The sequence below is a fragment of the Argiope bruennichi genome, chromosome 7 (genome assembly GCF_947563725.1).
Source record: "Argiope bruennichi chromosome 7, qqArgBrue1.1, whole genome shotgun sequence".
NCBI classification, from domain to species: domain Eukaryota; kingdom Metazoa; phylum Arthropoda; class Arachnida; order Araneae; family Araneidae; genus Argiope; species Argiope bruennichi.
Window position 1 is genome coordinate 28,660,797 of NC_079157.1, and position 15,185 is coordinate 28,675,981.

The 15,185-nt window shown below is 30.2% G+C and overlaps 1 long non-coding RNA gene across 1 annotated transcript; it reads right to left on the reverse strand.

The window, feature by feature from the left end:
- Positions 1–1,680: 1,680 nt before the first annotated feature.
- Positions 1,681–12,393, reverse strand: LOC129976385 (uncharacterized). The gene is made up of 3 exons (XR_008785136.1): positions 12,255–12,393; positions 5,513–5,578; positions 1,681–3,751 (listed from the first exon to the last, which is right to left on the reverse strand). It is a non-coding gene; the product is annotated as an uncharacterized LOC129976385 (long non-coding RNA).
- Between the last annotated feature and the right edge of the window lie 2,792 nt (positions 12,394–15,185).

Below are 15,185 nucleotides of genomic sequence, written 5' to 3' on the forward strand. Positions count from 1 at the left end.
ATCGACTGTCTCAAAGATGATTAGTCAATCTCAAAATTTGATTGGTGAACCAGAGTTTCTCAAGATTGATTAGGCTAAGATAATAAAAATTTTGGTGGTTCAAAAATTGTAATATTCAAAACTTAAATCGGTCAAATTCGATCATAGGAGACAGAAAGGTTTATTTATTTATTCAAAAGTTGGAGTGTCAAGAATATTTCGCAGAATATGATTCCTTAGGATCAGAGGAATATATAAATGTAATGTAGACTTCATAATTTTTTGAAGTATATTTATAGATCGAAACAAAATATATTACTATTAAAATCATTTAAATTCTTTTGAAAACAAAACTAAAAACTGAATGTAATGAGGAGTAAGAGAAATTTTTATTGAATAATTCCTTAAGATAATGAATAAATTATGAAAATTATTCTGTTATGCACATATTGTTTCAATGCCGAAAGACTCTTATTTTCAATACTCATAGTTTAAAACATGCTTGGTTTCAGCAAAAAAAATATTTTTTAATTATTAATTGCTATTTAATCATTTCCACTTTAATTTAAAGTTGAAATTTTAAGGGATCAGACAGAAAATTAGACAGATACATGTTACAACGAACAAAACGGTTTATGGCTTCCATAATATATGAATGAATTATATGACTACCAAATTTGAAGCTTAAAAATATTTGGCTGAAGAAGCTATTAAGAAATCACGTTATATAATTTTTTTTCATTAAAAATTTTAGCGAACATTAATACTGGCAAATCGGCTAGTCGCCAAATCCGGCTAGTGTAAAATAAAGCGCCGTTATTAGTTACTGAGCCTTGTCTCTTAGATCTTCTAACCTTAGATCCACTGCACTGTAATGAAAACATTTCCGTAACAATTACATAACAATATAATAATTAAATTTTATATTTTCAAGTAACAACTTTTTTTTGTAATGTTCTGTGATTTCAAAATTAATTACCATATTATGAAAAATCTTCTCGGAATTTTAAATGGTACTGTAACTGCCCTGTCAAATATTGTGAAGTTCCTGTTACTCAATTCTTTTGTGTTTCCAATATAAAAATATGCTTCAGTACAAATAAACGTATTTGGTTGAAGCTTCCGGAAAAAAGCAAGACTTCACTCAACCAGCCTCCAGTATAGAAATAACATGGCTGGGGTTAATAGTGAGAGGGTTAATATTATTATTACGGAAATCGTTCGATACGTGTACGCTGAAAGAAGTTTTTTAATGGAAAAAGACGCTTTATTCCAAAAAAACACGAAGTGCCGGGAATAAAAACACAACCAAAATGTATAAAAAGAACAACACTTACAGACACTATCATCAATTACTTAAACAAGTAAGTGGTGACATCAATTCCAAAAAGAGACAGAAAACATCGACTTAGTTTCTCACGTTAATACAGACTTTCCAAAAGACGTGACTTCATATGGGATTTTCCAAATGAATTTTCAGTTTTCGGTTCTTAATAGAGCTAGAGCGAAAATTTTCGTATTTTCAAAACCTTAGTTTTATTCGATAAAGCTGAGAAGTCATTCTGCCTTTCATTAAATCTAAATCAATGCGATTTTAATTCCATTACAGCATTTTTTTTAAATTTAATATGCTACATTTAACTATAGATTAAAATGAAAATGAATTGGTTTCAATGTAATTGCTTTCAAACAAAACAACAATTTGAAAGAAAAATTTATTAAAATGCAAGAATGTTTACAAAAAAGTTGCCATAGCATCACATAAAGGAAGAACATTTTTACATACCATTTTCATAAGAGCATTTTCAGTATTAAAGGTAATAATAACACTTTAGAGGAATACAAGAATCACAGGATTTCGTGGATAAGACAATATCATTTCAATACAAAAAATAAAAATGAAAGAACATTTATTACTATACCACAAACTAAAAATTTTCAATATTAAAAAATAAGATAACACTCTCAAAGAATGCATGCATCACAGCAATTAAAGGACGAAAGAATATCATTGGGGGGGGGGATTGGATGGTATTTTACAGTCTCTACCCCTTCAATCGATAAGACTAAGATAGAGTTTTCTAATTTAGGTATGGAGGATGTATTTTACCAGTAAACAAAAAAAGAATATGTCCACATTAAATAGGACTTTTTAACGTTTTAATGCATGGCATTTGAATCTATTTCGGTTCATAGCTGCCAATGTATCAAAAAACTCGTCGAGTTTATAATCAAAATACCATCCGAGACATATAAAATTCTTGAATTTATCAAGAAAAACGCTGCTTGCCATTGCTAAATACAGGATCTCAAGCTGTTTGTATACGAATTCTTCAGTCTTTCTATGCAAAATTTCGAATCCAAAATGCAGCATGCCCAATTCTAATTAATAATCATATGCTCTTCTCCATACAGAACATTTTTCTTCTTAACAGAAAAAGAGAGAAATTCTAATTCATTGATATTAATTCTACGATTGATTAACTGACAAAATCGCATTTATAAAATAGTGCATTAAAAATTTAATGACACAGATTGGTGAATATTATTTAGCTCTTTGCGCTCGGTAAAGTAATTCGATGCATAGTTATTCTCCCTAATACTTAACTTGTTTAGTACTCCAAAATATAAAAATATATATTTGTTTTAAGTTGTATTTCCCCGATAAAGTAATCTACATCTTTTTACAACATTGTAAGCAATTTTAAGAATAAAAATTTTTTAAAAAAATTATTAATTAAACGTTAAAATGATGCACCGTCTTGAATGATGACTCTCACTCACCATCAGAGTGCAAAGTGTTAATAAGTTTTTCTGTTTAGGCAGTAGCAGATTTTTAAATTCAAATGGGTTTTTTTTCCAGCATATCATTCTTAATCTTCTCCATAAAAAAGCAGTCTCGCTAAAAAAAAAAAAAAAAAAAAAAAAAAAAATCGTGATTTTCGAAATTTTCTTGACTACTGCGTTCATGCAATCTGATATTCAATAAAACAGAATATTTTGGAAAATTATTAAATCATCTTTAGTCCTGGCATCGTTTGATGGCAAGAAGAACGTGTTTTTTTTTTAAATTCATATAATATTAAATAAAATACTTTTTAAATTCAAAAATTTTAAATGAATAAAATTTATTATATATTACAATATATGGCCAAATGTCTGCCTAAGAAAACACAGATTTTTTTTTTTAATTTTTAATGTTTTTTTTCAACATTTTTCGAATGTGTATTAAAATCTAAAGCACCAATTATCAGGAAAAAATGAAATAAATGGTTCAAAATAGACTGACGAAGCATATAATAAATGGTATAAATAATATATTAAAAATACATAATAATTTGTAGATATGACAAATAATAAATAATGTGTGGAACATTCTACAAAATTTTTAATATGTTTATATAAGGCCATTTGCTTTTCATAAATGTGGTTAATTTATTCACATTCAATTCCGAAATTTTTATCGAATGTGATACACCAAAAAATTTTTTTAAATATCTGCCATCAAAAGTTCAAATTTTCACAGATTAGAAAATTTTCTTAGCAGCAATGGCTCCAATACATCCGAGACCGACTTTCGTTCCTGCTGCCAATCCGGCAGCACCCATGCTCTGACAGGCTGCAAAAGCACTTCCAGCCGTCACCAGTCCGATCTTACTCTGCACCACGGCCGCGACCGAACCTGCTGCCACGCCAGCGGAAGTGAAACCCAGAAAGTACAGTGCAGTAGGAGGCGCTGCGACAGCCACAGTAGCACCAAGACCCAGTTTCACTGAAAGTATAGTAAACAATACTTTAAAATAGGGCTAAATGTATTGTATGCCAACGGATTCTAAGACACTCCGAGCTTTTGCGCATGCATTAGAATGGGTTTAATTCGTCAAAATAGGGTTGGGAGGAAAGATGAAAGGAGGGGATATTTACATTTAACAATGAAGTAAATTTGGGTTACTCGTAGACTAAATTAAAATAAAATAATAAAATCAGAAAAGAACGATACTCACGTACACGTAAAAAAAATGAACGACAAAATATCTAATAGGGTGGGAATCAAGATCAAAGAATGATTAATTCCGGTAATGCGCCCATTCTTCCGCGTCTCACCCTTTTGTGAGATAGAATCGTCGAAAAGTGGTCGTTTAGCGTTTTGGTATGAGCGAGGATAGAACCTGAGACCTTGTGGTTCGCAGTCCAGTAATATGCCCATGATACCAAAACAATTGCTCGGGTAGCGTAGCTGTTAACTGGCTTATATGCTATTCACCACAGACTCTCCCTCCAGTGAGTCGGAGGTGAGACGAACGATATGGCTGTGGAGTGATGATGTATTGAGCTGTTGATTCTAATGCGCCTGTACCCATTTTGAGTAGCGCCAAGCATTATGGCGAGCGTGTGTGTGGGTGAGTGGTTGCTGATGCTGCGTCACGTGAGTGTGGCGACTTTGGGTTGCTGCGTCAAGTGAGTGTTGCGGGTAGATGGCGCCACAACAGCTGTTACGAAGGTTGAAGGTTCATCGCTCGAGGTCACCAATTTAGCGAAATGTGATGCGCGAGGATAGAACCTGGAACCTTATAGTTCGCAGTCCAGTAACATGACCATGATACCAAAACAATTGGTCGTGTAGCGTAGTTGTTAACTGGCTTATATGCTATTCACCACAGTCGTCTCAAGATACTGAAACGAACAGTAAGGCCAATGATTCACGACTACTCGATGCCAAATATTACGAAGTTGTGAATCGGTCCGGAATATTTGGCAAGACGCAGAGTAACTAATTGGATATTCCTTGCCAATCATTCATGTTTCTCAATGCGATGGAAACGATATGGTACACTTCAATCCCCCTTCTCCGCCCACCTTTAATGGTATAAGAATTTTTGTTTAAAATGTTAAATGTGTGAAGAGTATTAAACATGATTAATAGGACGAGAATATATATAAAAATATAGATTTTGAAATTTTTAGAGTAAATTTATAGGTATATTTTGTATATTGGTAGGGTATATTGGTTCGAACTACATAAAAATATAATTATTTTCGTCACTAAAAGCATTTTTACTTTCGCTTATGCGAAGTATATATGGAGAAAGTATTATATTCGTCAAAGGATTCGACTTCCGCGTAACCTCCGCGTTTTCAGACCTTCCCCGAGTCGGAGTAATATACTTTTTAAAATTACATCTACCTGTCTTTGAACATGATGATTCTAAATGCTTTGAGCTAGTTAAATGAAATTTGGATATTTTTACAGAATACCAAATTTGGAGATTTCTATAAAATTTTGAACGAAATTCATGCAGAAATCTGTCTATGCAAACACAAATTTTGGAAGCTAATCTTGCAAAGGGTTGATCGTCTGTGGGTCTGAACTTTCACAAGATGTAAACGCGATAATTCAAAAACACAATGATTTAATATATAGGGTGATAATAATTAAAGTTCCACTTTGAAATGGTCATATCTAAATGTAGATGAGTTAATTATATAATTTATAAGCGCATTTGCATGATACAATAAAAAAATATACACTTACACAAAGTTGACTTGTCCATAACTGCAGACCTTTGAAAAAATTTGGTTCTTGTGATCAATTAGGTATCTACAAAGAATAAAGATGCATTTTTAAATATAACAAAAAAAAAATTTATTACAGAATATTTTTATTTCAATCAACAGAGTTCGGGATAGAAATAAAGACAAATCTCGCATAACGATCAAAACAAAATGCAATGAGCAATGTTTCGCTGAACGAGTAGCGAGGAGACACCGTGAAGTCACATGTTGGATTGGCTTATATCAGTCTGTGTTGAAAACTTGCTTGAAGAAAATTCTTATATCAGTATGGGAGAAATTTTGGCTGGATAGCATTGTCGAACGCGACTGCCAGGAATTTGACAAATGAGACTTTTTTACGGACCAAGATTATACGGCTGGATGGATTTAGTAACATCAATGAGCTGATGAAAGAATACAGAATTTATGGAGCTGCATTCTGTGCCGCAATAAAAATTTCCGGAAGAGATTTGTTCAAAAAGGAAGAAATAATAGACGCAACAACATTCCATTGAAATAAGGGAGATTTTGAAAGCATAGGAAATTATTGCATAGTATGTTGAAAGTTTATTAGCACAATTTATTGTATGATATCACCAAGATGTTGTTTGATATTCTAAATATCAACCAATATCGTGAAGTCATTGTAACAATGTTGTAGGGCATTTTGCTCTATTAGGGGAACATCATCCTGATAGGGCAGTAGCCGTGCGCGCTACATTCATTTGTCTATAACGCTGTGTTTCATTTCCAACAATTTTAGAAGCGTAGCCAATGTCTTTAGATAGTTTTCGTGTAAAAAAAACATGCATTATAAATAATAAATTACATAATTATAAATTTGTGAATTTTTTCGAAATGGAATTCGTTGTCTTATTTTACATGGATTCCTTTGGGAAAAGAAATTGTTTTAATTGGTAAAATTCGAGAATGAATTACGTTCATTAAGCAAGGTTCCACTGTACAGTACAATCAACACACCGTTTAAAGATGTGGCGACCATCTCAATTAATTTCTCCGATTTAAAAAAAATCAACTGCCTAATTTAAAATCATGTTCACTCAGTGAGTCATAATATCATTTTCTATTTCGTTCAGATTTAATTGAAAACAGAAAGATTATATAGAGTATTAAGTCTACTGTTACTTCATCTATGATCAAAGAGCCTGGAAAATAATGAGAGAGCATGGTATGGAAAGCTTGAACAGTATTCAAAAAAAAAAAATTCACGTATGATAGAAAATACTAAAAATTCAAACAAGATATGAGTTATCTTTGCGAATAATAATGATATACATTCTAGAGTTTTTATTCAAAACAAATTTTTGTTAGGAATACAATTTTTCATCTGAAAGAACTTAAATTGAGTACATAGGGATTTTTTTTAAAACATCGCAAATGCCATGTCTATCACTGTTTTTTAAAGAAAAGAGCAATTGATTTATACGTTTATCACTCACATTCGCTTGAATATGGTTTTAAAAAAATCAATTTCAGTTAACTAAATTCTTTTGCTGCACAAGATTCTGATGTTAGAATGATACAAACAATTCTGAGTGCTAAAGGTGAAGCATTTTGTAATTTAATGCTACTTTTGAAATATCCAAGCAATATACATATTTTTTTTACTGAATTAAACCTTTTAAAATGCCATTTTTTTCCCTAGTCATAGTATATAAAAATAGTTTTAGGACTGACTTTGGCTTAAGAAAAGTGATTCATTTTAATTTATTAGATGAATTTAATTTTTTTAATTAATTCAGTTAATTAATAATTCAGAAATAAATCACGTCGAACCATTTTGTGTGAGATAAGGAAATGAAGTATTTAAGTTTCTGTCTTATCGAAAAATTTATCAGAACTTATGCAAACCTATATAACTTCATACGAAGACTGATGAATTTGGTGGGATGCATACCTCCCATGACTCTAGAACGGGTTAAAAGCACTTTTAATTCCACATGTAAACATTCTTATTCTGATAAAAATTTCTAAATGAAATTCTACATCGATTTTACTGATTCAGTTGAGAGATTATTTTGCTTCACTGGAAATGGAAAAAAGTTTTTGAAAGAGTTCAAGTACTGAAGATCTAAAATAAATCTGATAGAATCAAGGCAGTTTTCTAATTATTCTATCACAATTTTTATGATACATTTAAATCAACATTCATTCGATGTGCAACAGTAATCAAGTTTTTACGAGAATACCATTACGCATGTTCCCACTAAAATAAGACAAATTCTGTAAAAAATTTTGTTACAGTATAGTTAAAAACAAGTTTCATGGATAGGAAAATTTAATTAGAAGAAGAAAAAAAATGAAATTTGAAATTTGATAAAAATTAAACTTCAAAATACTTACATTTTGCTGATTGCTTATAAAACTCCCTGAGATTTTATGAGTAAGTTAACGAGCTCAAAAATTATTCTCTTATGACCACTTAATAATCTATGGATATATTGTTATAATAATAAAATATATTCAGAGATGAGTTTTTTAAATTTCATCTCCGATTTAAAATATTTTTAAAATAAACACATATATTCAATCATAAACAATATTTTAACACTATTTCAAAGGGAAATTCAAATGACCAGTAGGGAAGGGGGAAAAAATGAATGAACAGTTATTAATTCGCTTTTTTTCCTGCTACACAATTCATTAACGAATTTGATTTAAAAAAATTTCCAATTACCGAAGTGTCACTGTAAACAGAATCCTTACAATAATCAACAGGAACTAAAAAAAATTTGGGCAATTTTCAGAAATTTAAAGAAAATAATGTCGTTGGTATTTTTTTTTTCGCACATTAAAAATATTAAATAACTATTTCCTTTTCCAATAATAGTACCCATCTCTAACAATATGCACTACTTTCTTATGTTAATTCCAGTTTGAGATCATCAATGTGTCCGTAAATTGCACTGAATCTGAATGTGTAACCTGGTTTCTGTTATTTTCAAACCAAAGTTTAACATTAGAGTAAACGTCCGTTGTTTGTATTGCATTACATTATATTATAGATAAATTGGTGCTACGTTTAAAATCCTAAGGAAAACCACTAGTAGCCCAACCCAACTACAGGATTCGATTTCAAAAATTTTACTCTCTTTTGGAAGCTTGTGACTCCTAGATATGTCATCAAGGGTTTGTGTTTACGGCATCATCATGGCATTTACGTCAACGGATTAATGACTAAAATGCGCCAACCTACGAAAAAAAGAGAGGAAGAGCTATGATTGACTTTTCTCCTCTTTCGACATGTTCCTGCGTACAGTTACAGAAATACGTTTTCTGAGATATCTAAAAACCAACAAGCTCGGTAACGGTTAACAACGCTTTATACCCATAAAACAAAGCACAAGTTGTAAAAACATTGTCGATATGTACACAAAGACAGTACTTACAGATGCTAACAATACAATAGACAGTTAATCCCTAAACAGTTAGAGAACTTGCTCCGAAACATTCCGAAAATAGAATTGGCATCTTGAGTGACCACTTCGCATTTTATAGTTTTCCAACATGGTACAGAATTCAGCAGTAGGATATATAGAACTAAGTTCCTAATAAAGATGTTATTATTCTAGCATTTTCTAGAATCTTAATTTTTGGATAGGCTTGTATTTCAAGGAAATAATGTAATCTATTATTATGTTAGGAAAAAAAAAAAAAACTTTTTAAAAAGTCGCCAAAATTTATGAAAAATTTGCACACTTTAATTGACATCTTTAGAAAGACAATGTTTAAAATTTTAAAATGGTATTACAAGTAAATACTGCACACGCTATTGTCCACTCTTTCAGCGTATGTGCTATCTTCATTTATATATGAGTGAATTTAATGGAATCTTATAAGATTCCATTAAATCTTGCCATAATTAAGTGGGTTTATATTCAGCCAATTATAATTGGCTGAATATAAACCCACTTTTATTATGGCAAGATGTAGTTCATTAATGTTGGTTGAGATGATTAAATTAATATTAGTGAAATAAAGAGCCAGCAGCTAATCACCGAAGGTGGCAAGGTAAGATATTTTTATTAATACTTTATATTTTCTTGCCTTTAACTAACCACTTTTGAAAAACAACTGGTTCATTAGGTTTAATGATTGCAAAAAAGACAAATAAGTTAAGTAACTTGCTCTCAATGGCTTATCTGTCATCTCTGTCATGTTCTGTTATCTCACTTAAATAAAAAAAAATTAAAAAGTTTTAGTTTGAAAACCGAAAGTGTTTAAATTTCAACTACTACAAAGACTTTCTTAATAAAATTAAGCATTCTTATTTAAAATATTTTAAAAAAACAGATAAAAAAAGAAAAAACAAAATCGATCAACATTGAAGTTTTATATGTATTACAAAATATTTTTCATTTGTGCAATAACTCAGAGGATTATTTGACTTATTAAAATTGATTCAATAAAAAAATCCGTGCGAGAAGTATTTAAACAATTTTTAAGAGATAAAATCGTATTATATTTTATGCGTTTAATTATATTACATTAAGAAATAAAAAGTGTTTTAAGAAATGCACGCACTTCAAAACAAAATTATCAACGCTTACTATAAATAAATTTAACCTTAAATGCTGATAGCACGAATTTCCTGAAGTATAGTAAAAACAGGCTTTAAATAGAAATCTACTAACTATCGGAAAATAACTCGTACCTTTCATTGTCAGTTATGGAAAAAAAATACAAGATGACATATTAATATCAGCAATAAAATATATAGTAAAATACGTTTTTAAATTTCATTAAAAATACGAAAATAATTATATTTCAAAAATTTTACCAAACTTATAGCAGTGGAAAAACAATTTCTTTGAGTTTTATGATAATGTAAAATTATTTTTAGGCTGCAATATTTTCGTAAATTATCGCAAAAAAACGTGAAAATTTCGCTTTATTTTTTATTAATTAAAATGTTTCTCGTTTTTTCGTTTACAATTACTTTTACATTTCAGTTATGCATTTTATTATACACAATATATTGAAACGAATTTTTCGGAAGAAGGTATAAAATTAAATATTTTGTTATTTCAATCTGCTAAAATTTTCGACTTAAAACTACTAACATGAAGATCAAATTAAAAATTGATTCAAAAGATATTTGTTTTTAAAAGCTAGGTTGGGAGAGGGGCGGAATTTGCATGGCTTTAAGACCTATAGAAGCCTTTATTCGATCTAGAATAAGAAACATTCAAAGAAAATTAGCTGTAGAAAAAATTAAAAAATTAACTACACAATATGTAAAAACGTTTTCCATATTTTCGCATCGATTCTCAGATGAAATATTTTTTCTTAACGTTTGAATATTTGAATCTCTCTAATCTCGAGAATGAAAGTATAAGAAAAATTTCACTAGTACTTCATACAAATACTTCTAATAGAAACATTTTTAATTCTATAGAGCGTTGAGATATATCATTATATTCGGGCTATACGCAATTTTAAATATATACTTTTGAATTTTGCATAAAATAAATTCAAAAAAAAAATCTTATGACACAAAAGTATTTATTAGAATTTCCTTAATAATTATATATTTGCTATAAAGAGATTAAAAGTAAAAAATCTTCTGGTTTAATAGTTAATCAGAAGATATGATAAAATCTGGCAGATTACCTTAAAAGTATATTATATACCTGAGTTAAGAAATAAGTCACATTTCTATCAAATCTGTAATTACTGAGTGTTAATTGAAAAATAACATGAAAATTTCCTTTTGTATATAATAAAGCGCTGAAACAACTGTAAAAATATTTTAAAAAGAAATTACTGTGCAGTTCACATTTTGAGATATTATTAACTGAATTTGAGAAAAAATACACATTAGATTTCATGTCTTTAAATGGCACGGTTTCACAGAAGTAAAATTCGTTTTCTTTGATTATTATGAAAGATCTTCATCTCCAGATACTTAGCAGAATATTTTAAGTATGTCTTCGCACACAGATTTCTGAATAATTATGATGATAAATTAATCTCACTAAATTTATAAGAATGAATGAAACTTAATTAAATCTAAGGGCATATATATATATATATATATATATATATAGTATTTACCTCATAAGATATCTTATTTACTTAACAAGTATAATCATAAAAAAATTTACAACTTTTCACCATTTTCCAATAAAAGGATTAAGTTATGAAGTTTTTCATATTTTACTAAAATTTAGAAAGAATTTAAATAAGTTATTCAAATATAAAAATCAATGTAATTTCCCAAAGAATGATCATAGAAATAAAATATCAACAGTTTCATAAAGATATCGAATAAAAAAATATTCGGTAAATTGGTCAAAAATCGACTTTTCAACATAGATTATCGTAAGATTTATCCTTTGATCTATGCATTTAAGCATCTAATCAGACGACATATTCAAAATGACCAAGGAATTCAACTATATATTAATAAATATATCGATATATATAAAAATCTAGACGACGTCATTGATACTTAAGCGTGTTCAGATGATTTTTGACTTTTAATTCATCAGTAATTTTCAGTAGTATCAGTAATTCTATCACTGATTGGATGCACGAGACTGGAGACATGTTTGTTTACGGAAATGTTTATTACTTGAATCATGCAAAATACACGCGTCATATTTTGTTATCATGCAGAAATAAAATCTCACAGTCAGCAAATAAACACATCAAATTCCCGAAATTGGAACAAGAGAAAATAATTAATTGTAACTTACCTTAGAAATATTTGAATTAATATATTTGATTAAAAACCCAAATCTGAACGACGACACAGAACACCAACTTACGCCAACACGTTTGACGTAATGAGAGACAAGGGAGAACGAGACTTCCCCGTTTTGATAACTTTGACGTAATGAAAGAGACAAGGGGAAACGGGAGTTCCCCGTTTTCATTCCCTGTCGCTACGCATGCTCACGAGCAGGTTTGAGAGTTGCGAAAGAGTTGCAGGTTTTAGTTTACAGAGTAAAAGGCCTCAAAAAATTTTTAACAGATTTTCTTTTAATAATTTACTATTTTATTTCAGGGCATAGATATACTTTGCTCGCTTATTTTATTTATGTATAATAAATTTTAAACTAACAGTATTTTTTTTGTTTATTTATTTTGATGTTTTATAAAAATGGTTCGAATTTTCTCTAAACGATTATTCATGCTGCATTCAATACTAACTGCTTAAATTAGTTAATTGCTTATAAAGTGCTAGCTTGTAAGGAGCGAATTGCCGGAAATAATGATTATATTTTATTTCAGTTAAATCTTTTGTACATAGTTTAATATACATGATTCCTTAAAAAAAATTCTTTAATTTCCAATTGAGACTGAAATTTAAATAAAATTATTTTAATTGCCACATACTTGTTCTGCTCTTTGTGTGCATGAATTTCCTAATGGGGTAGCAAGTAAAAATCACATGAAAACCGTAACCGTGTGCATTATCAGAAATCTAAACTGAACCTTCCCTTATTATATTTTGTAAAAAAAAAAAATCCTTATTGCTATAGTTACTCATGAAAGACCACATATTAGTGATATAGATATATGCATTTTTATTTATTTATTTGCAAAGGAGAGAAAATTACGTCATCCGTAAATTTGAAGTATTAATAATTAATACTGATGGTGATTATATTGAAATTATAAACTGGAAATATTTGAAATAGCATATTCAGTTGACACAACAACTATATAAAGTAGATTTTAGAAATTACATGAAACCAGCGTGAGTAGTCTCCCCAAAACTTTCTCGCATACTCTATAATAAATTTGCCATGCCAGAGGACGTGTACAATTAACTTCTGGCGTGAATTTAGCATTTTTACTGAATCTATTGTGTCCTCCTTGGCGAGTTTTTTGGCAATTAATCTCTAGATGTCATCAATAGTATCCGAAAATCGAATTTGTGTTTTAGACGCGTTTTTCCAAAACGCCTTAAACAAAAATTTGGCATAAAACTACATGTGAAGTCACAAAATCACATACCATGTTCCATATATTTAAGTCATTAGGTTTCTCAGTTATCTTGCTTGCTTGTTTATGGAAGTACAACCCGGCAGATAATCAACCCGTTGTTGTATTTGGCTCAAAATATGACAGTATAGAAGATTTATCCTATAGATGTTAAATCTGTGTACCGAATCTTATCTCTCACTCCGTTTTGTAGTTATCGAACAGCCGGACAGACGAACTTCCTTCTAACAGATTTTAATCAAACTTTGATAGAAATCTACAAATTTAATGTAAAGACCGTATACCAAATTTCATCCGTCTAATTCCAAGCATTTTTTCAGCTACCTCTGTCACAGACAGACAGACAGACGGATATTTTCCAAAAAATTGTATTTTTATCATTCAGGGAGGTCTAAAACTTAGTAATTCGTCAAATCTCGAGTTCGAATATTTTGACGATTGCTATACTTTCTTTAGATTACGCTGTGGCGTATTGTTATGAGTGGGAATAGAACCTGCGACCTTGCGTTTCGCAGCCGAGTAACATGACCACAATACAAAATCAATTGCCTGTGTAGCGTAGCTGTTAATTGGCTTATAAGCTTTCACCACAACGTATACGAAAAAGGAAAATTGTCCGTTCCCTCTTCGACTAATTTGTGTCTCTCTCTATCACACTTAGAGGATGGGAAAATATGCGAAAGGGAAGATAATTGGGGTTCATCTCAATTGGGATGATCTCAAAAAATATATGTAAGTTCTGTCCTTCTGTCCTGATTGCTTCATCAAGGCAAGCATTATCTACAACGGATTCATGCCGACTTCCAAGGCTAAAGATTATAAGCATGTTAGAAGTAATTAAATGCAATTAGTGCTCCGAGGTGGGAAAGGGTGAACCGAGGTGATGAAACATGCTATGCAACTATAAATAAAATTTTGAGTAAACGAAGACAAAGTGTGAAAAGTTCTGAAAAAATTCAGCTATAATACACTAGTCAATAAATGATATTTTCCTTTTAGTGCTATGGAGGGAACGACTTTAAAAAATATATCGATATTTTTTTTTTATCCAGAAGAGAATTGACAAAACCCGATTTTTTTTTAATCCGATATTCCTCCTTATTTCCTGAAAAGAATCTAGTTCCCGCATGATGATGTTATTCCCTACCTGCACTGAAGCTAATATGATATATGAAATCCTCGACACTTTATTCAGACTAGAAAATTGACAAGTGGAGATGACCTTATACACATTGAATAAAATACTATGGTCATGAATTCAGAGGTATACCAACATAGAATGGCGCCTGGAGCAAATGCTAAAACACCGCCTCCACTCACTTTTTTTAATGCAAACTTCCCATTTCATAGGCCACGGAACTTTATGCGGAGGAGTGGAATAAAATTATATAATAATAATATAAAAAATTGCTTAAATAAATAAGTATAAAATATTTTTTTAAATAATAATGTATAAAATACTTTGAACTTATATGATTTAGCTGCTGATCAATGTATTTTACTTACTCTATTAAGTCAATTAAACTGAGTGTAAAAATAAACACAGCAATTATAAAAATTACTATTAATGAATGTATGATTAAAATGTGTAGCACCTCTTTTTCCCCTTGAGCAGAGAGTGCCCCCTTGTGGTGTTTTACAGAAGACAAGCAGGTGAACGGCAGACCTGCATCCTA